The sequence below is a fragment of the Sarcophilus harrisii genome, chromosome 4, assembly GCF_902635505.1.
Source record: "Sarcophilus harrisii chromosome 4, mSarHar1.11, whole genome shotgun sequence".
NCBI classification, from domain to species: Eukaryota; Metazoa; Chordata; class Mammalia; order Dasyuromorphia; family Dasyuridae; genus Sarcophilus; species Sarcophilus harrisii.
This window is the reverse complement of record NC_045429.1, coordinates 265,126,490-265,148,832: the sequence shown is the minus strand read 5'-3', so window position 1 is coordinate 265,148,832 and position 22,343 is coordinate 265,126,490. Positions and strand designations below refer to the sequence as shown.

The 22,343-nt window shown below is 34.9% G+C and overlaps 1 protein-coding gene across 1 annotated transcript in view; it reads right to left on the bottom strand.

Moving 5' to 3' along the window:
- LOC100919523 (24-hydroxycholesterol 7-alpha-hydroxylase) overlaps positions 1-22,343 on the bottom strand; it is a 137,111-nt gene that overhangs the window by 54,346 nt on the left and 60,422 nt on the right. The gene's annotated exons all lie outside the window — the stretch shown is intronic.

The window sequence follows — 22,343 nt, the reverse complement described above, 5'->3', positions numbered from 1 at the left end:
GCAATAAAATATTGGATAAATCAAGGATGTCTATGATATGGTTCAAGAAATTCTAGCTATAGCAATATGAAAAAAAATCAAAGCAATAAGCACATGAAATGAATTAAACAAAACTATCACTTTCTGGACATGGTACGATGATCTAGATAAAGAGCTCCAAAATCAATTGAAACAATTAATAATTTAAGTAAAGCTGCAGGATAAAAAATAAATCCACACAAGTCATCAGCCAAAAAGTTGTATATTAAAACCCAGCAGGAAGAACTAGAAAGAGATATATATTCCAGTCAAAATAATTAAAGAACGTATCAACTATTTGAGAGTCTATCAAGACATTCAGAATGTCTTGATATATATTGATACTATATAAATGCCTTAGAAATAGCTTTTAAAGCCTAAAAAATTGGGTAAGTATTCATTGCTACTGGGTAGGCTATACCAATATAATGAAAATGACAATACTTTCTAAATTACATTACTTTTACATTACCATATCATTCAAACTACCAAAGAATTATTTTCCAGAGCTAAGAACAGTTGAATTCCATGCCTTCTTCAGCTAAGTTCTCCCCAACTCTGATATTCTGCCTAGTTCCATCACTTAATGCTTATACACATACACGTAACTGCCCTGTCCCAATGACTCTCATGAGATCCATGGCTGCACAAACCCCATTTCTTATACTTGACTTACCACTTTTTGATGCCTAATCACTTCAATCTTACTCTAGTACTAAATGCCCTGACTCTAATTCTGCCTACTCTTTTAGTCATGTCTGAAATGTCTATTTTATATTAACATTATATTTTCCTCTTTCTTTCTCACCCATTTTATCTTCTGGACCTTACTGAAACACGATTCCCTCTTAAATACACTGCTTTTCTCACTCCCTTCCTTTATAATACTGGTTATAATTTTTCTTCTTTCTCTAGACTGTTTATTCATGGCGGGGGAATCAATCAATCAACAGGCATGTAATACCTATACCTACTGTATGCCAAATACTGCACTGTGTTGTGTATACAAAAAGAGGGAAAAGACTGTTCCTGCCCTCAAGGAACTTACAGTCTAATGGGGGAGACAACGTGCAAGCAAATATATACAAAACAAACTATATACAGGATACATATAAGATAATTAACAAGAGAAGGCACTAGAATTAAGATTGTTTAGAAAGGGCTTCTTGTAAAATGTGCAATTTTAATTGGAACTTAAAGGAATCCAATTGGAGTGAAGGAATGAGAGCATACCAGGCATAGGGTGCAGTCAGAGAAAATGTCCAGATTTGAGAGATGGAGTGTTTTGTTTGTGGAAGAAGTAGGTTTGTGAAATAATATTTCAAATAATAAGATATAAGAAGGTCAAAAAGTTAGGAAGGGGTTAGGTTAGGAAGGATTTTGAATATAAAACAGAGCACTGTATTTTTTCTCTAGAGGCAATAGGAAGAAACCATTGGAGTTTACTGAGTAGGGGACTGACATGAACAGATCTGTATTTTAGGAAAATCATTTTAATGGCTGAATGGAGGAGGACTGGAATGGGAAGAGACTTAAGGTGGGTACACCCCTCCAGCACATATATTGCAATAAAACAGGAAAGAGATGATGATAGCAATGTCAGAGGAGAGAAGGGGACATAGACAAGAGAGATTGTAAAAGTGAAATCAACAGATGTTGGCAATAGATTGGATATAGAGGGATAAGAAATAGTGAGGAATCCAATATGATTCCTAGATTGTGAGCAAATCAGTGGTAGATTCTGAGCCCCAGGGGTGAAGCAGGCAAATGACAACACCAGGAATGCCCACGTGCCTCAGTATTCAGTAAGGGTAATGAGCAAAGAGATAAATACCAGTCCTAAAAGTACCTAAGCAAACAGGCAGTTGTCAGCTTCAGGTCAGGTCCCTGCCACATGCTTTAGCATAGCCCTGGAAAAACAGGCAGCCTCTAGCAGCTAGATCACTACACGCTTTAAAATAAGTACATGATTTATGGTGGTCCTTCATTCTCAAAGAGGACCATGACATCAGGGAGGGGATGCCATGACATGCAAGTGAATTGGATTTCAGTGAGGGAGGGGTGTGCAAAGTCACCTGCCTCACTTTCCCTTCCAGAACCGTCTGGGTCCAGTGGCAAGATATAGATCAAGATGACTGAAGATGGCCATGGATGAAATGGGAGATCTTGGCCTTTTTTAGCTAAGGTCTTCAATAGATCTAGGGTAACACCATAAGTCAAGATGTAAGGGTGGGAGATCTATGGGAAAAGAAAGAATTCATGACCAAACAAAAGAGAGATTAGGAAATTTATAATAGATATTTTGATCATATTTAAAAGCTTTTGTTCAAATAAAAGCAATGCAACCAAAATTTGAAGGAAATCAGAAAGTTGGGAAACAATTTTACAGCAAGTGTCTCTATTCATTTTTTCAAATATTTAGAGAACTGAGTCAAACTTATGAGAATACAAATCATTTTCCAAGACTGTTTCCCAATGGTCAAAAGATATGAGCAGGCAGTTTTCAGATGAAGAAATCAAAGCTATCCATATGAAGAAGTGCTCTAAATCACTTTTGATTAGAGAAATGTATATTAAAACAATTGAGATACTACCTCATATCCATAAGATTGGTTAATAAGACAAAAAAAGGAAAATGATAAATGTTGCAGAGGACATGGAAAATTAAGACACTAATGCATGTTGGTGGAGTTGTGAATGGATCCAACCATTCTGGAGAACATTATTCACATATTGTGGAGCCACAGTCAGTATCAAACAAAATTTATCAGCTTCCAGGATAAAGGAACAGAGGGCTTATAATGTGATATTCTAGAAGGCAAGTGAACTAGGATTACAAACAAAAATAACCTATCCAACCAAACAAAATATAATCCTCTGGGGGAAAAATGAATGAAACAGAGAATTTTCAAGTATTCCTGAAGAAATAACTAGAACTGGATAGAAAATCTAACATTTAACCAGAAGACTTAAGAAAAGCATCAAAGGGTAAATATGAATGAATAGCCATAAGGACTAAATAAAATTAAACTATTTGCATTCCTACATAGAAATATATAACTTATTAATTATTATTAATCTTAAGAATTTTATCATTATTAGAGCAAATAGAAGGAATCTACATAGAGAGCAGAAGTATGAGTAGATTATGTTGGGATAATCTCTAAAAAAAAGTGAAGAGAGGAGAAAGAAAATTGCACAAGTAGAAGTAAGGGAGAAGTAGGATGGGGAAAGTTTCCTCAAATAAAAGCTGTATTCAAGGAAGAGCTTTTATAGTGGAGAGAAAAATGGATATAAGGATGACAGGCAAAATGCTTGAATCTCACTTTCATGGGAATTGATTCAAAGAGCAAAGAATATATGCGTGTGTGTGTGTGTGTGTGTGTGTGTGTGTGTGTATACACACTCAGGTATAGATATCTATCTTGCCCAGGAAAAAAACAGGATAAGAGATTGGGGACAGGAGGTGATAAAAGGAAAGTGGATTTAGGGAAGTAGTGATAGAAGCAAAACACTTTTAAGAAAAAATAGGAGAAAAAGGGAAAAGGATAAATAGAAAAAAACAGGATGAATAATAGCAGTAATCATAACTGAATGTGAATAGAATGAACTCATCCATAAAATGGAAATGGATAGTAGAAAAGATTAGAAAAGAGAACCCAATAATAGGTTATTTACAAGACTCACACTTGAAACAGAAAGATACTCACAGAGTTAACATAAGCGGCTGGAGCAGAATCTGTTATGTTTCTTTCTGCTGAAGCAAAAGAAGCAAGGGTAGCAAGAATCATGATCTCAGACAAAACAAAAGCAAAAATATGCCTAATTAAAAGAGAAAATCAAGGAAACCATGTTTTACTAAAAGGTAAAATGGACAATGAAGCAACATCAAAAAAATTTAGGGGAAAATTTTCTGACAGAGGTCTCATTTCTCAAATATATAGGGAACTGAATGAAATTCATAAAAATAAGAGTCACTCTCAAGTGTAATCAAATGGTCAAAAAGATATGAACAGGCAATACTCAAAAGAAGAAATCAAAATTGTTAGTTATATGAAAAGTGTTCTAAATCATCTAAATCATTTGAGAAATACAAATTAAAACAACTCTGAGTTGCCACCTCACATGTCTCAGAAATGGCAAATATTGGAGGAAATAAGAGAAAATAGGTAGATTAATAAGCAGTTGGTATAGTTGTGAAATGTTCCAATCATTTTAAAAAAACAATTTCAAATGATGTTCAAACACCTATAAAACTGTGTATGCCCTTTAGTTCAATGATTCCACTACTAGGTCTGTACCCCAAAGAGATCAAAGGAAAAGAAAAGAAATTTAATATATAAAATATATGTAACAGCTCTTTTGATAGTGGGAAAGAATTGAAAATTGAGGAGATCTTATCAATAAGAGAATAGCCCAACAAGCTGTGGACTGTGATTGTGATGGAGCACTATTGAACTATGATAAATAATGAGGGGGATGGTTTCAGAAAAAGACTGGGGTCTGATCAATACAATGATATATGATAGATGCTATCCACTTCCAAAGAGATAACTGACAAATCCTGAGTACAAAGTGAATCATAACTTTATTGCTTTATTTTTCTTGGATTTTTTTGTGTGATATGGCTAATAGAGAAATATATTTTGCATAATGTCATATGTATCATTGATATTATTTTGTTTGCCTTCTCAAAGGGGGGAAGGAAAAGAATTTGGAACTCAAAATTTTAAAAGAAAAGAATATTAAAAATAAACAATTTTTTAAAAAGCAAATGAGCATTAAGCAAAAGAGACAAAGTAGGGCCAGAGATGAGGGAGTAGTGTCCTGAAAAACTAAAGAGAAGTCAGAATAGAGAAGTGATCAACAATTTCTATGGCTACAGAGAGTAGTTAAGGAGAATGAGGATTAAGAAAAGGCCACTGAATTTAGCAACTAAGAAATCACTTTGGAGAGAACAGTTTTGGTAGAATGATAAGGTCAGAAGCTGGAGTTTCTTAAAAAAGGGTGAGAGGAGAAAAAGTAGAGGCATCTGTTATGGGTTTTTTTTTTAATTAAAGGGCATAAGAGATATAGGACAATAGAAAGAATGGAAGGACCAAGTGAGAATATGTTTTTCAGGATTGGGGAAACATAGGCATGTTTGTAGACCATGAGAAATTAGCCATAAGACAAGGAGAAATTAAAATAAGTAAAAGAGGGTGGATGATAGCAAGGAGACAGGATGGAATGAGATCACTTAATCAAGTACAGGGATTAGCCCTGGTAAAGGCTTTTTAATGTGAGATGATGATAAAAGAGGAAGGAGTGACAGAAGGCACCTCAGTATTGGGAAATCCTTAAAAATGAGGAAGACAGAAGAAAAGAGTTCACAGTAAAAAAAAAAAAAACAAAAAAAAAAAAACTTAGGGTTTTTTTTTTTTTTTTTTTTTTTTGAACTATGAAGCAAGATTCTCACCTGAAAAGGTGAGGGGGGAACTTATTGGAGAGATGAGGAGGGACAAGTTACTGTGGAAAGTGGGAATGATAAAGAAAATTTAGGTGCTAGAATATGCTTTCCATTCTCCTATTTCCTTCATCCCCATGCTGAAGGCAACTCCATATAGACTCAAGTATTTCTCATGGAGGTAACAGTCCCCGTTTTAACCCCTTGATCCAGTGGTTAAAAAAAAGGAAGAGGGAGAGAGAAAAAGCCAGTAGGTCATAGTCTGATATGGGGATTTCAGAATTCTTGAAGAATGAGATGGTATATATATGGGTGATGGTAAGAGCAAAGATATGACCATCCTCATGTGTGACTCAAGTGGCTAATGAGAGGTAAGTTGAAAAACTGAGTGATATTTGAGGGAGAATCAATATGTTTGTTTAAGTTCCATAGTATGAGGGTAAGGATTGGGGAGGAAAGAAAAACTGTGAATCAGGTATGGAACTCATTGAAAAAGGAATATGAATTACTTGGGGATTTATAAGCAGCAGCCACTTGAATTTTGATTGGGTGATGGATATGAATAGAATGAACCTCAAAGAAAGAGACATTATTTAGTGATGAAGGAAGGGAAGAATTGGAAGTAACAATAGGAAGAAAAGAATATTCCAACTTTCCCACCCAAACCAATGAATTGAATAAAATGACCAAAAAGTAGAAGAAGTGGCCAGGGAAATCGTGTCATTGGGGAAACCGGGGTTACCCAGTTAATTAGTAGATAGAAGGAATAGAAGAGGAACATATTTAAGATGAAGAGAAGTTTGTGGTCATGAAATAGGCATTCCAGAGGGCATAGTAGAAGGAGTTGAAGCAATTAGATTTAATTTTGGAGTGAGAGGGGGATGAAGATGAGGATGAGGATGAGGAATTTGGTAGTAAGAGATACAGATGAAGATTTGAATGATGATCTTTAAGAGTGGAGTCACATTGAGTCCAAATATTTCTGGCTTCCCACTTTCACTTCCAGATCCTCTTGCAGTCTCTATCTCTAAGCAACATCTCCTCCTTTAAGTTTTATGCAACAGAAATTTATCAACTGATATAGATCCTAGTCACTGTTATGTAGACATTACCCCCAAGACATTATCATTCTTCCATCAGTGAATTCAGTGCCTGAATCACAGTCTTTCTCTCCTCCCCATTTCCTATTCTCATGTGAGAGAGATTAAACATATATAATACATAAATGCATACTGAATGCATACTGATAGTCCTTCAAAATTTGCTAATGTCCAAGTTCTTCAATCTCTTTGCATAAACTACTTTACTCCTCCTCAGCTACACACAGGATGGTGTGTCATCACCCATAAGTGTCCCACTTCCATTTTCATTAACTCCAAAGTTACTTTATCTTCTAACCTCTTATTGCTCCAACTTTCCTTATTTGTTACAGATCCTAACTCCATTCTTTGTCTTCACCATGACCTCTGCTCTCTCCACTCCTTATTACCCCTGTGCTCATTCTATTTTCTTCTTAGTGGAGCAACTCAACTCTACATTAATTTCCACTACCAATTCCCTCCCTTTGTCCTATTGTTGTGACCTTGCCAAGTTATGGATTACTTACTTTCAGCAGCATCTTCCTTCATTACTATTTTTATCTTGCTGAACATATCAGGAAGAAATCATAAAATCATGTTAATTGGTTTATTCCAAATTTATTATTAATATCAACTGAGCCCTCTCTGAAACAAGGCTAACATTCTATTTCTTATTTCCAACCTTCCTCATTTTTCTTTAAACTTCCTATAGCACTGCTCCCCCAGCCCCCCAGGAGATGAATTACCTTCATACTTTACTGAAAATTTTGAGACCATTCACCAAAAGCTCCCCATTATTCTTATCTCTTCATCTTACATCACTGAGGCTTCTCCTTCTGGGGATATAGCCAAGATGACAGAAAGTAGATAGGTCTTTATCTGAGCTATTCCTGGGTTTCCTTAGATTAAACATCAGATCAAGCCTCTGAACAGATTTTGGAATGACAGAACCCACAAACATTTGGGGTGTAACAAATTTCCAGCAGAAGATATTTTGGAAGGACTTCAGGAAAGGTCTATCTCAATTGGACTAGGGAGGGGGACAAAGGGGGACTCAGTCCAGCATAGGCACAGTGCAGGGAGGACCAGGATAGAAAGGCTTGACATGTCAGGATTCTAGTGGGAGGCTCTTACCCAAAATATAGCAGCATAGGCTATTCTGTTCTGATTCAGAAGCCAGTGAATCAGCAGACTAGCTAAAAAAAATCCAATGCAACTACAGGAGGCAAACAGTGAGCTCCTGGACCCCAGAATAACAAAGAGGGACTTGGTCATACCCAGTCAGCACAGGGAGGAAAATGGCAGCACCAACCTCAGGGCAGTGTAAAATCCTGGTTTCTTTATAGAGGAAATTTGGGGAAATCTTCCCTTTGCCCTAGAAGCAAACCTCAACCTTTAAAAAATGAGCAAAAATGCAAAAAGAGCTCTGACCATAGATAGCTATTATGGAGACAGGGAAGAAGAGACCTCAAATCCTGAGGACATTAAAGGCAAAATGCCTCTAGATGAAGCCATAAAGGGTAATATGAAGTGTGTGCTTCTTTTTTGATTACTAAAAATTTTACAACTACTGAACAAATAAAATAAATGAAGCCAAAATCAGAAAGAAATGGCTAACTATTGAAAAATATTTGCAGTAAGTTTCTCTAACAAAGGTCTAAATATCTAGAAACAGTTCTAAATATTTTAAGAATAAAAGCCAAGCTCCAAAAGATTTGGATTTGATTTATTGTTTAATCAAAGGGTATGGAGTGGCTGTTTTTAAAGGAACAAATCCAAGCTATCAAAAAGCTTTAGAAAAGATGTTCCAAATCACTAATACTTAAAATAAGAATAATCCTAAGATTTGACCTCATACCCATTTAATTGGCAAAAATTATTCAAAAGAAAATTGGAAAAGGTAAGAGGTACTGTGGGAAACCAAAAAAAAAAAAAAAAAAAAAAAAGAGTAGTATACTAATACATGGCAGGTGGAGACGTGAATTATTTCAATCATTCTGGAAAACAATTTCTAAATAAGTCCCAAAAGTCAGTTACTTGGATGTAAACTCTGACTAAATCACACTAAGTTGAATTGTCAAACAAAGAAATTAGGAAATGACTAAACTGATAAAGGGTGAAGTAATAGAAACAGGAGTCAGTTAATAAACATTTATTAAGTGCCAACTATATGCATGTATATTAAATAAGGAAAAGAACGTCAGTCCCTTCTCTCAAGGAATCTAATAGGGGAGAGAACAAGAAATAAATATTAATAAACAAGGATAAATATAAGATAAACAGAAATAATTAAAAGAGAGATGGCAATAGAATGGAAAGTCTTCCTGTAAAAGATGGAATTTTAGCTGGGACTTGAAGGAAGCCAAGAAAGCTAGGAGGTAGAGATGAGAATGGGGTGTTTCTGACATGGGAGACAGCCAGAGAAAATGCCCAGAGTTTTAAGACAGAGTGTCTTGCTTATGGAATAGCTAGGACAGTGTCATCTGATGGGAATAAAATATACGAAGACTAGAAATATAAGAAAAAAATGGGTTATGAAGGGATCTGAATGACAAAGAGAGGATTTTGAATTTCACCCGAAAGATGAAAGAGAACTAATAAAGTTTAATAAATAGGATGGGGTAACATGATCAGACCTACACTTTAGGAAAAAATTCACCGAGGAGAGCCTCAAACCGAAAGTTAAAGCACAGATCTCAGCACAAGTGCGCAGCCCCAACCCGCAGTACAAGGCTTTTCCTTGGGGCAGTTGTGATCCTGCAGGGGCAGGAGGACGCAGCCCGGGTTAGCCTCCAATCTGCGCAGAGGGGAGCTCGGCTTGGGGCCATAGAGCTTTTCTAGGGCCGATTTGTATGAAGCAGAGACACTGGGGCAGAATTTGCGGAGTTCTGCAGTCAGCTGCTAATACCCACAGCCCCACAAGAGGCTCCGGCCTGGGGCAGTGACACTTTCACCCCTTAGTCTCTAGCCGAGGGCAATCGCTAACCCACACAGCCCAACTCGGCACTTCAATAGCTCGGCCAGTGCTGAATCCACTTCCTGTTAGGGGAAGGGAAAACTCTCATTCAGAGCACTCCCATACCTCGGAGCCGGAAATCGGTTTACATCTCTCCCTGCTCTGCAGAGGAAGCTGGTAACCCCCTTGCCTAGGAGACATACCCTAAAGGCTTTAAAACATGAATAAAAAGATGAAAAGAACCATGGACAGCTTCTATGCAGAAAAAGAGCAGATCAGCAAACCTGAAGAGACCTCAAACAGCAAAAATGCATCAGACTGTCCTCCTTTACATGATGCTCTCATAGAAGAGACCATTAAAAGTCTCAAAAGAGAGTTAGAAGATAAATGGGGAAAGGAAAGAGAAGCCTTACAAGAGAGCAACAACTTCCTGAAATACGAATTGGAAAAGTTAAAAAATTCCCAGGAGTAAGAATTGTGAATTGGAAAAAATAAAGAATTCACTAGAAAGTAGGATTTGTGAATTGGAAAAGACAAAGAACTCGCAAGAAAGTAGGATCCGTGAATTGGAAAAGACAAAGAACACGCAAGAAAGTAGGATCTGTGAATTGGAAAAAGAAAATAATTCACTAAAAAAAAAAATTAGTGAAATGGAAAAAAATTCCACAGACCAAAACAATACATTCAAAAACTCAATTGGACATATACAGAAAGAAGTAAAAAAAGCTAATGAAGAAAATAATTCTTTAAAAATTAGAACTGAACAAATAGAAACTAATGATTCATTGAGACAGCAAGAATCAGTCAAGCAAAAACAAAAAAATGACAAACTGGAAAAAACCATGAATTATCTACTTGCAAAAACGACAGACTTGGAAAATAGATCTAGGAGAGATAATCTGAGGATTATTGGACTTTCTGAAAACTATGATGAAAAAAAGAGCCTAGATACTATTTTACAAGAAATCATCAAAGAGAACTGCCCAGATGTAATAGAATCAGAAGGTAAAATAGGCATTGAAAGAATTCATCGAACACCTTCTGAAAGAAACCCTAAAATAAAAACCCCAAGGAATATTGTGGCAAAATTTCAGAACTATCAGATTAAGGAAAAAATTTTACAAGCAGCCAAAAAAAAACCATTTAAATACCGAGGTGCCACAATAAGGATCACCCAAGATCTGGCTGCCTCTACATTAAAGGAAAGAAGGGCCTGGAATATGATATTCCGAAAGGCACAAGAACTTGGGATGCAGCCAAGAATAAACTACCCAGCTAAGCTGAGCATTTTCTTCCAGGGAAGAAGATGGACATTTAATGAAACAAATGAATTCCATTTGTTTCTGAAGAAAAAACCAGAACTAAACAAAAAATTTGATCTCCAAGAATAGAACTCAAGAGATGCAGAAAAGGTAAAAATAACTCTTGAGAATTGTATTTCTGTTGTGGATATACAAAAAGAATACATGTATAATTTGATTGTACTGATATAACATAAAAAAGGGAAGTAGATATGGAAAAGGGATGATGGCAGAATAAGGTGGGAAGGAGGGATAAAAAGAGGGAAACCACATCCCACAAAGAGGCTAAGGAAACTTATCATATCTGAGGGAATTTAGAGAGGGGGAGGAACATTGTGTGAATCTTACTCTCATCAGAGTTGGCTCAAAGAAAAAATAATTGACATTTGTTTTAGAGAAAATTCTCTCTCGCCTCATTAAAAACGGGGGAGAGGAAAAGGGAAAAGAAAAAGAGTAATAAGGGAAGGAAGGGGGAAAGACTCAAAGGGGGGGAGGGAGGGATTATAAAGAGGATAAGTATCGTGATACAAGAGGGGTACATAAGTTTAAAAGGGGGAAAGAGGGTTGGGGGAGGCAAGAATAAGTAAAGCACAATCTGGGGTTATTAGGATGGCAGGAAATACAGATTTAGTAATTCTAACCGTAAATGTGAATGGGATGAACTCCCCCATAAAGAGGAGGCAGATAGCAGACTGGATCAAAAGTCAGAACCCTACAATATGTTGTTTACAAGAAACACATTTAAAGCAGGGGGATACATATAGAGTAAAGGTAAAAGGCTGGAGCAAAATCTATTATGCTTCAGGTGAAGTCAAAAAAGCAGGGGTAGCCATCCTTATCTCAGATCAAGCAAAAGTAAAAATTGATCTAATTAAAAGAGATAAGGAAGGAAACTACATCCTGCTAAAGGGTAGCATAAACAACGAAGCAATATCAATATTAAACATATATGCACCAAGTGGTATGGCACTCAACTTCCTAAAGGAGAAGTTAAGAGAGTTGCAAGAAGAAATAGACAACAAAACTGTAATAGTAGGAGATCTCAACCTTGCACTCTCAGAATTAGACAAATCAAACCACAAAACAAATAAGAAAGAAATTAAAGAAGTAAATAGAATATTAGAAAAATTAGGTATGTTGGATCTTTGGAGAAAATTGAATGGAGATAGAAGGGAATATACTTTCTTCTCAGCAGTTCATGGAACCTATTCAAAAATTGACCATATATTAGGACATAAAGACCTCAAAATTAAATGCAAGAAAGCAGAAATAGTAAATGCTTTCTTTTCAGATCATGATGCAATAAAAACTACATTCAACAAAAAGTTAGGGGGAAATAGACCAAAAAGTAATTGGAAACTAAACAATCTCATCTTAAAGAATGATTGGGTGAAGCAGCAAATTATAGATACAATTAATAATTTCACTCAAGATAATGACAATGATGAGACATCATACCAAAATTTGTGGGATGCAGCCAAAGCGGTAATAAGAGGGAATTTTATATCCTTAGAGGCTTACTTGAATAAAACAGAGAAAGAAAAGATTAATGAATTGGGCTTGCAACTAAAAAAACTAAAAAAAGACCAAATTAAAAACCCCCAATCAAATACTAAATTGGAAATTCTAAAATTAAAAGGAGAAATTAAAAATATTGAAAGTAAAAAAACTATTGAACTAATTAATAAAACTAAGAGTTGGTTCTATGAAAAAGCCAATAAAATAGATAAGCCTTTGGTAAATCTGATTAGAAAAAGGAGGGAGGAAAATGAAATTAGTAGTCTTAAAAATGAAAAGGGAGAACTTTCCACCAATGAAGAGGAAATTAGAGAAATAATAAGGAGTTATTTTGCTCAACTTTATGCCAATAAATTTGATAACCTAAGTGAAATGGATGACTACCTCCAAAAATATAGACTTCCCAGACTAACAGAGGAGGAAGTAAATTGCTTGAATAGTCCCATTTCAGAAAAAGAAATAGAACAGGCAATTAAACAACTCCCTAAGAAAAAATCCCCAGGACCAGATGGATTTACATGTGAATTTTACCAAACATTTAAAGAACAATTGGCCCCAATGCTATATAAATTATTTGATAAAATAGGGAATGAAGGAGTCCTACCAAATTCCTTCTATGACACAGACATGGTACTGATACCTAAACCAGGTAGGCTGAAAACAGAGAAAGAAAATTATAGACCAATCTCCCTAATGAATATTGATGCTAAAATCTTAAATAAGATATTAGCAAAAAGACTACAGAAAATCATCTCCAAGATAATACACTATGATCAAGTAGGATTTATACCAGGAATGCAGGGCTGGTTCAATATTAGGAAAACTATCAATATAATTGGCCATGTTAATAACCAAATTAACAAAAACCATATGATCATCTCAATAGATGCAGAAAAAGCATTTGATAAAATCCAACATCCATTCCTATTAAAAACACTTGAGAGTATAGGAATAAATGGACTTTTCCTTAAAATAATCAGCAGCATCTATTTAAAACCATCAGTAAGCATCATATGTAATGGAGACAAACTGCAACCATTCCCAATAAGATCTGGAGTGAAACAAGGTTGCCCACTATCACCGTTACTATTTAATATTGTATTAGAAACGCTAGCTATAGCAATAAGAGCTGAGAAAGAGATTAAAGGAATAAGAATAGGCAATGAGGAAGCCAAATTATCACTCTTTGCCGATGACATGATGGTATACTTAGAGAACCCCAGAGATTCTGCTAAAAAGTTATTAGAAATAATCCACAACTTTAGCAAAGTTGCTGGTTATAAAATAAACCCACATAAGTCATCAGCATTCTTATATATCACTAACAAAATCCAACAGTCAGAGTTACAAAGAGAAATTCCATTTAAAGTAACTACTGATAATATAAAATATTTAGGAATCTATCTGCCAAGGGAAAATCAGAAACTTTATGAGCAAAATTACAGACCACTTTTCACACAAATTAAGTCTGATCTAACCAATTGGAAAAATATTAAATGCTCTTGGATAGGGCGAGCAAATATAATAAAGATGACAATATTACCTAAACTAATCTATTTATTTAGCGCTATACCAATCAGACTCCCAAAAAACTATTTTAATGACCTAGAAAAAATAACAACAAAGTTCATATGGAAAAACAAAAGGTCAAGAATTTCAAGGGAATTAATGAAAAAAAAATCAAATGATGGTGGCTTAGCTGTACCAGATCTAAAATTATATTATAGAGCAGCAGTTACCAAAACTATTTGGTATTGGCTAAGGAATAGATTAGTTGATCAGTGGAATAGATTAGGTTCAAGGGATAAAACAGTCAACAAATATAGCAACCTAGTCTTTGACAAACCCAAAGATCCCAGCTTTTGGGATAAGAACTTACTGTTTGATAAAAATTGCTGGGAAAATTGGAAACTAATATGGCAGAAACTAGGCATTGATCCATACTTAACGCCGTACACCAAGATAAGGTCAAAATGGGTTCATGACCTAGGCATAAAGAATGAAATTATTAATAAATTAGAGGAACATAGGATAGTTTACCTCTCAGACCTGTGGAAGGAGAAGGCCTTTATGACCAAAGCAGAACTAGAGATCATTACTGATCACAAAATAGAAAATTTCAATTATACCAAACTGAAAAGTTTTTGTACAAACAAAACTAATGCAGACAAGATTAGAAGGGAAGCAATAAACTGGTTGGGAAAATATTTTTATAGTCAAAGGTTCTGATAAAGGCCTCATTTCCAAAATATATAATCAACTCTAATTTATAAAAAATCAAGCCATTCTCCAATTGAAAAATGGTAAAAGGATATGAACAGACAATTCTCAGATGAAGAAATTGAAACTATTTCTAGTCATATGAAAAGATGCTCCAAGTCATTATTAATCAGAGAAATGCAAATTAAGACAACTCTAAGATACCACTACACACCTGTCAGATTGGCTAAGATGACAGGAAAAAATAATGATGATTGTTGGAGGGGATGCGGGAAAACTGGGACATTGATGCATTGTTGGTGGAGTTGTGAACGAATCCAACCATTTTGGAGAGTAGTTTGGAACTATGCTCAAAAAGTTATCAAACTGTGCATACCCTTTGATCCAGCAGTGTTACTACTGGGATTATATCCCAAAGAGATTATAAAGAAGGGAAAGGGACCTGTATGTGCACGAATGTTTGTGGCAGCCCTTTTTGTAGTGGCTAGAAACTGGAAACTGAATGGATGTCCATCAGTTGGAGAATGGCTGAATAAATTGTGGTATATGAATATTATGGAATATTACTGTTCTGTAAGAAATGACCAACAGGATGATTTCAGAAAGGCCTGGAGAGACTTACACGAACTGATGCTGAGTGAAATGAGCAGGACCAGGAGATCATTATATACTTCAACAACAATACTAGATGATGACCAGTTCTGATGGATCAGGCCATCCTCAGCAACAAGATCAACCAAATCATTTCCAATGGAGCAGTAATGAACTGAACCAGCTACGCCCAGAGAAAGAACTCTGGGAGATGACTAAAAACCATTACATTGAATTCCCAATCCCTATATTTATGCACACCTGCATTTTTGATTTCCTTCACAAGCTAATTGTACAATATTTCAGAGTCTGATTCTTTTTGTACAGCAAAATAACGTTTTGGTCAAGTATACTTATTGTGTATCTAATTTATATTTTAATATATTTAACATCTACTGGTCATCCTGCCATCTAGGGGAGGGGGTGGGGGGTAAGAGGTGAAAAATTGGAACAAGAGGTTTGGCAATTGTTAATGCTGTAAAGTTACCCATGCATATATCCTGTAAATAAAAGGCTATTAAATAAAAAATAAAATAAAATAAAATAAAAAAAAATAAAGGAAAAAAGAAAAAAAAAAAAGGAAAAAATTCTCCAATAAATCTATGAGACCAAGAGATAACAAAACAAAATATAAAGAATTAAAAAATAAAACAAGATGTGAAACATTTTATAAGAAAAACAACAGATCTAGAAAGCAAATCAAAAAAGAGAAAATATTAGAATAATTTTACTACCTGAAAGCTGTGACCAAAAAAAGAACATTGACACAATAATGCAAAAAATAATAAAAGAAAATTGTCCTGAAGTGATAAAACATGAGGATAAAGTAGAAATAGAAAAATCCAACAATCATCACCTCAAATAGATTTTACATGAAAAACACACAGGAATATAACTGCTAAATTTTGGAAAAATCATTTTGGCTACCAACTGGAGGATAGATTGGAATGGGGAGAAAGTTGAGGCAATCAGACCCACCCGCAGTCTTGTTCAATAATCTGGGCATGAGATGATGGGGGGCTTATACTGGAGTGGTAACAGTAGCAGAGAAGGGAAGGGGATATATTTGAGACATGATATGAAGATGAAATTAACTGGCCATTAAAACAGATTGGATAGGGAGATGATTAGATAGTCAATAATCAAAGATTATACCTAGGATACAAGACTGAAGGATTAAGAGGATAGTTATTCTTAATAGTAATAGGGGGAAAAAGGAGTTGAATTCTAGAAGGAAAGATAATGAGTTCAGTTTGGGGCTACCTTGAGTTTAAATCTTTAAATCTAGTTCAAGATATCTGAAAGGCAGTTGGAGACAAAAGAAAGAAAGGTTATGGTAGTCTATGTGGATTGCACATCATCAACATAGATATCAGCAACTGAAGTAGTACGAGAAGAAGGCCAGGAGAGCCCTGTGAGGCACCTATGATTAAAGGGCAAGGATCCAGAACAGGAGAATGAGGAAGGGCCAGATAAGTAGGGAGAGAAGCAGGAGATGTCCCAAAAACCTAGAGAGAAAAGAATATCAAGGAGGAGTCATTAACTGTTAAAGGCTAACAGCAGATCAAGAAGTATGAGAATTGAGAAATTGCCAAAATGGGATTTGGCAATTAAGAGATCACTGGTAACTTTAGAGAGAGCAATTCTAGCTGATTGATGAGAATAGAAGTTGGATTGTAAAGGGTTAAGAAGAGAGTGAAAGGAGCAAAAGTAGGCCAAAAACAACTTATACAATAACAACAGGACAAAAAGCTTTGAGAGACTTAAAAACACTGATGAATGCAGTCAATGAGCAACCACCATTCCAAAAGATTGATCAAGTATGGTAGTTACTTGACACAAATTTTAGCACCTCAAATTACAGAATGAAACACACATTGTTGGAGATAGCCAATGTGGTCATTATTTTTGCTTGCTCATCATCATTTGTTATAAGATTTTTGTTCTTCTTTTTCTAAATTGGAATGGAGGAGTAAGGAAACAGGGAAGATCTGGGGAATTAGATATAGCATTGCCAAAAAAATGAAAGAAAATGAAAAGAAAATCACTGAAACATTATTTTTGAAATGCACAAAAGAGAATACAAGGAAGACCAGAAGGAATCACAAAAACTAGAACAGCTTTGAAAGTAAAATACCAAATTTATTATATACTTAAAAAAGAAAAGCAAGCTGCATAATAGAGATTTGTGGTGTCATGCAAATCCTTCTTTGTGTTATGCTGTATATGGAAGGATTTATTTTGTTGATGTACAGCTTTTTTAATAAAAAAAGATATTGGCACATATTTAAAGCTAAAAAAATAAATATATAACTCACTTCATGATATAAGAAGATGATAAAATTATTCTGGCTATCAGATTTGGTTTCATAGACCAAATTCTACATGACATTTGACTAGCTTACCAATTAAAGATAAAACCAATATAGCTAGTACCTAGATATTCTCAAATATAACCTCATGACAAAGCACATCATGCTCAGTGAACTTGAAAATATCCTTCCCACTTTAATCCACATTAATTTTATGCAAGTAAAAGTACTATATCCCTTTCAAGGATCATCACCAATTAGCTAGATTCATTAGCTCTAAACTGCAAAGGTAAGCAACATCTGAAATGCTTAGGATCTCTAGACACTAATCAAGAGTTATATGCTATGTTTCTGCTAACTCAACAAATGATAATTGCAGAAAATTTGGAGACTCTTACACATACAATACTCTCTCAAATAAAAAATCTAACTTGTGGAACATGAAAGGGGAGTGTATGAAGTACAAGTTGGAGAAGGATCAACACTGTCTCAAAGCACATACTAAATCATACAGATCATATTTAATTTGGAAATACAGAAACAAAATGTTCAGGATCTACAATAATTAACTATCCTAATCTTAGTACCTAATAGAGATCTAGCCAAGAAAACAGGAAAGGGCTAAAATATTTTGGCAAGGCCCTTCCTGACTTCCTGAGAAGTGTCAGAAACATCTTAATTATTCACTATAGCTAGATCTGTATTTCAGATTACCTAAAAAGATAGTTCTACTTTGTCCCACTGCACCCTTAAATTCAATATGTCTGCAAATGAGTTCAATTCTCACCCTTGACCTATTTCTTTTTCATTGTTTCACTATTCATTATTTTCTGTTTCACAAGTTAAGTAGATGAACAGGCTGGATTGTCTTTAAGAAACTGAGAAACTTTTAGAATGACCTTAGGATCTTCATGAAACAAAACCCCATCTTTTTATTTACAACCATTTTAGTTATATGGTTTTACAGGGAAGTATATGGGCTCCTATGTCCCAGAAAGGGGCAAACATACAAACCAGGGCTTGATTTTTATTTTGTTTTGTTAATTGTCTAGACTTAAGAAATTGATAGAGAAAACATTAATAATGCAGATTAATGAGTAGATGTTCATCAGTTGGGGAATGGCTGAATAAGTTATGGAATATTACTGTTGTATAAGAAATGATCAGCAGGATGATTACAGAAAAGCCTAGAGAGATTTACATGAACTGATGCTAAGTTAAGTGAGCAGAACAAAGAGAACATTGTACACAATGTTATAACAAGATTATGTGATCAACTTTGGTGGACAAGGCTCTTTTCACCAAATAAGGTGATTCAGGCCAATTCAATAGATTTGTGATAGAGAGAACCATCTGCATCCAGAAAGAGAACTGTGGGTACTGAGTGTGGATCACAACATAGTATTTTCACCATTTTTGTTGGAATTTGCTTACTTTTTTCTCTTTCACTTTTTCCTTTTTGATCTGATTTTTTTTTTTGTGCAGCATGATAAATGTTCAAATAAGTATAGTAGAATTACATATGTTTAACACATATTGGATTACTTGCTGTCTAGGAGAAAGATGGGAGGAAAGAAGGGAGAAAAATCTGGAACACAAAGTTTTACAAGGATAAATATTGAAAATATGTTTGCATATATTTTAAAAATAAAAAGCTATTATTAAGGAAAAAATTATTAAGGAAAATAATGCCTTAAAATATATTATGCATATATTTTCAGAGCTGGTTATTAAACATTCCACAACACACCTCCAGCTGTGAATCAAAGAAAACAATGGTCTCTGAAGATCTGCACAGAGGTTCATGTTGACTATGAGTTATCTGCAAGACTACAAATAAAAAAAATATGAAAAAGAAACATTCTAAAAGCAAGATGTTATAGGTTTAGAACTGAAAGGGTCTTAGTGGCCGATCATCTTTCATTTTACAGGTAAGGAATCTCTAGCAAAGGAGGTAAAGTGACTTGGTCTCTTAGTAGTAGAACTTAGGTCCTCTTACTTCCAAGTCATTGCTCTTTCCATCTTATTTCCTCCTTCTCTGTGTAAAGTAAATCATCAAAAAAATTTGAATGCCCAAAGAGAGAGCAAGAGATAACTGATGGAAGACACTGAATAATCTCTTAATTTATAATGCTCTCATATAATAACAGTAAGAAAGGCCACTAGCATTTGGAAAACATGTTCAGTGAACCCCAAATGAGTGAACTTATTATTAGAAGAAATAGAGAATGGTACCACAGGCCGGGTATAAATGGATGGATTTTGATCTGCATCCAAGGAAGGAAAACTCACACTGATGAAATTATACATGCATGAGTATTCAAATTACCTGTGGTGATTAATTACAATAACTAATATTTCTATAGTACCTTAAAGTTTGCAAATTGCCTTACAAAATTAGACCCAGAGTCAGCAATCATCTGCTAAGTGACTACTATGTACAAGGCAGACATAAATTAAGTGAGGACCGGGGTCACAAAGCTATTAAATGAATGAGACCAAATCTGAACTCATATTCCAAACTCCAGGTCCAGAACTCTACACACTGCATTAGCTAGTTGCCTAATGACACTTTTAGATTATAAATTGCATGAGAGAATAGTTTGAATTTGGTCTATATATTATATTTTCCCTAATACCTAGCATAATGTCCTGCACACAGATATTTAATGAATGAACTCTCAAACTGTGGTTTATGATGCAAATAACTAAAACTTCATTTCCTCATCCCTTTTATATTTGCAGACCACATTTGAATGCTCCTGGCCACTTTAGAAGTGCAAGTAGGTGGGCTTATATCCCAAAGAGATCATAAAGAAGGGAAAGGGACCTGTATATGCACAAATGTTTGTGGGAGCCCTCTTAGTAGTGGCCAGAAACTGGAAACTGAGTAGATACCCATCAATTGGAGAATGGCTGAATAAATTGTGATATATGAATATTATGGAATATTATTGTTCAGTAAGAAATGACCAATAGGATGATTTCAGAAAGGCCTGGAGAGACTTACACGACCCGATGCTAAGTGAAATGAGCAGGACCAGGAGATCATTATATACTTCAACAACAATACTATATGATGATCAATTCTGATGGGCCTGGCCATCTTCAGCAATGAGATGAACCAAATCAGTTCCAATGGAGCAGTAATGAACTGAACCAGCTATACCCAGCCAAAGAACCATTACATTGAATTCCTAGTCCCTATATTTTTGCCTGCCTGCATTTTTTATTTCCTTCACAGGCTAGTTGTACACTATTTCAGAGTCCTATTCTTTTTGTACAGCAAAATAATGGTTTGGTCATGTTTACTTATTTTGGATTTCTAATTTATACTTTAATATATTTAACATGTATTGGTCATCCTGCCATCTAGGGGATGAGTGGGGGGAAGAAGGGGAAAAATTGAAAGAAAAGGTTTGGCAATTGTCAATGCTGTAAAATTACCCATGCATATAACTTGTAAATAAAAAGCTATTTTTAAAAAATAGAAGTGCAAGTAGGTTAGGAAAAAAAAGTGTCACAATTTCCAAAGCTACCATCATAAACCGTTTCTAAAATTTGTCATTCATGAGTTCCTGTTAACTCTGCCACCAATTCTGATGGCAATCTTCTTGGCATTCTGATTAAATGAGTCTTTTTCTTAAAAAAATATCACAACTCTCATTTGTGGGGTAACCATTATGTCAAAAATTCTTGTGATTTCCACCACAGAATATAAGATCCTTTTCTTCATTTCTGTCTCTGCAACTCCATAGCCTAATAAAGAGTTATCTGGAAAATAACATATACTTAATCAGCAAGCACTTATTAAGTATGGATTCTAGGTCAGACATTGTGCTAAGAATTGGAGTTACAAAGACAAAAGGAAAAATGTCCATGTCCTCAAGGAGATTATACTCTATTGGGGAACATAGCATATGCATACATATAGACAAAATATGTATAAATAAGTGAAAGATAAATGAAAGGGGGAATCTGCAAAGGCTTCAGGTCAACTGTGTCACCAGAAAGTTTTGAAAAAAGGAATTCTGAGAGATTCAGGTGAGAAGGGAGCATATTATTTCCACAGGGAATAGTCAAGGTTTTTTTTGTTGTAGTATATCCTTTTCAAAGCATAAATTATTTTCAAATTCAATGTCAACCAAACAATTCTCATTTACTATGCACATGAATATAGAAATTGATCTTTTTAACTTAAAATATCTTTTTTCTTAAGCTGGTATAAGGACAACTGTACCTAATCCTAGGCCTGCCTCATATACCATGACCATGTAAAGAAAGGAGATTTTTCCTAGGCCCCAACTTTAGGCAAAGAAATATAGAATAAAAACTGAACTGAGTCACTTTGAAATCTAAAACAGATATCATTATTTTATGCCTTAACTACTGATAAACTATTTTTTTCAGGAAATTTGTGGAGAAAGACATAAGGAATTTTAAATAACATTTTCAATTATGCAGATTTACCAAAAGTGATAGCACTCTTATAAAAAAGAAGAAAAACAAGGGAATACGTATAAAAACAACTAAACTATGTGCCAAGCACTGTGCTAAGTGTTTTACAAATATATCTCATTTGATTATGTAAATAGTTTATAAAAATAGGTCTTTAATAAGTGTTATATGAAGAATTCAGAGAAACACAGAAAGATGCATTTTCTGTGAAGCAAAGGGTAAAAAGTAGAGTTAAAAAACGATCTCGGGAGCAGTTTAAGTGGAGCAATGGAAAGAGCATCATCCCTGGAGTCAGAAGGACCTAAGTTCAAATCCAACTTAAAACTCAGACACTTAAAAATTACTAGCTCTGTGACTCTGGACAAGTCACAACCCCAAATTGCCTTACCACCCTCCCAAATATGAAAGAACCTATTTATGATGGCTATAACAGTATAAATTATA